Here is a 1,323-nt window from a genome sequence, read left to right on the forward strand (position 1 = left end):
AGTGAGTTCCAGGACAGCCAGGGCTACACAGAGAAACCCTGTCTCGAAAACAAAGAACAACAACAACAAAAACTGTTAATAAGTCGATCATTAAAGAGACTGGGAGCGGGAGATCAGTACCAGATGTAATCCAGATTAGCCTTGGAAATATCACACCAAGAGAATGGAACTGAAGAAGCTGGACACAAAGTGGGTCTTGACTCCGTGTCCATCTGTCAAACTAAATGGCAGAGGGAAGACATCGACCTCGCAGCCTTCCTCTCTCACTGAGTTTTCGGGTCACAGTCATTCACGCTGTCAACAAACTGGAGCCGGGATCCAAAGAGACCTGAGGTCAGATGGACCATAGTGCCAGAGGCTGAGATGCTGCGGAGTCGAAGGCCAGCAGTCCAGGTTGCCGACCTGTGACTACACCTTACCTCAGATCTCAGAAGGGCTGAGGGAGTGACTCTGTGGTAGAGCACTTAGGTTAACATCATGGTTGTTGGAGGGAATCACAGAACACCAACAGGCAAATGGTCCGGTGAGGGTCTGAAGTGGCCCTAAAGAGAATATCACGTAAGTGGTGTGTAAAGATTGGAGACCAGGGCCTGGTGGCACTTGCTGCCTCCACTTACAACCTGCATTTGGTCCTCAGGATTCTCCAGGCAGGACATCACCCTTTCCAGACTTTGTGCTTTCTATTGGAGCGTCTAACAAGCCAGACTACCGTAGCCAGGCAGGGCAGATGTAACACATCACCACAGTTGGGGTAGTTGGCCCTTGGCGTTCCCTTGCAGAAGAAAGGTGATGGGAACCTCCCCTGAGTGGCCAGCAGCCCCTCCTGGCCAGTTGTGTGCAATTCTGTCCTACGTGGCCTCAGAGAAGGACATGGCTGGAAAGGGCTAGGGGGTGGGGCTCCATCTACACCAAGCCGAGTTGTCATCAGTAAGCCGTCCCCCTGCTCTGGAAGGAAGCCTAGCATTTCTGTTCCCCAGGTGAACTTTGGCAAAATGTGCCTTAGTTTGTCACTGGGACCTTGGTAGGAGGCAGACATGGTTTACAATTCTCTGAAGGAATGAATTTTAGAAACACTTCCACTGTGTGCTTGTGGTTGGCACTCTGTCTGGACTCCACCCCACAGTTCCCTGGCAACAGCCAGGTAGGCCTGACCCTCTATAAAAGGGGCTGCTGCCCCTCCTCCCTCTCCTGCTCCCCTCTTGCTCTTCCCTCTTGTTCTCACTCTGTCCCCTCGCCCCTCCCCCCTTTCCCACTCCTTCCCCTTCCCTTCCCCCTCTCTCCACTCGTCCTGTGTCCTCTCTACTTCTCTACTCTCTCCTTCTC

The sequence above is a fragment of the Mus pahari genome, chromosome 19, assembly GCF_900095145.1.
Source record: "Mus pahari chromosome 19, PAHARI_EIJ_v1.1, whole genome shotgun sequence".
Taxonomy (NCBI): domain Eukaryota; kingdom Metazoa; phylum Chordata; class Mammalia; order Rodentia; family Muridae; genus Mus; species Mus pahari.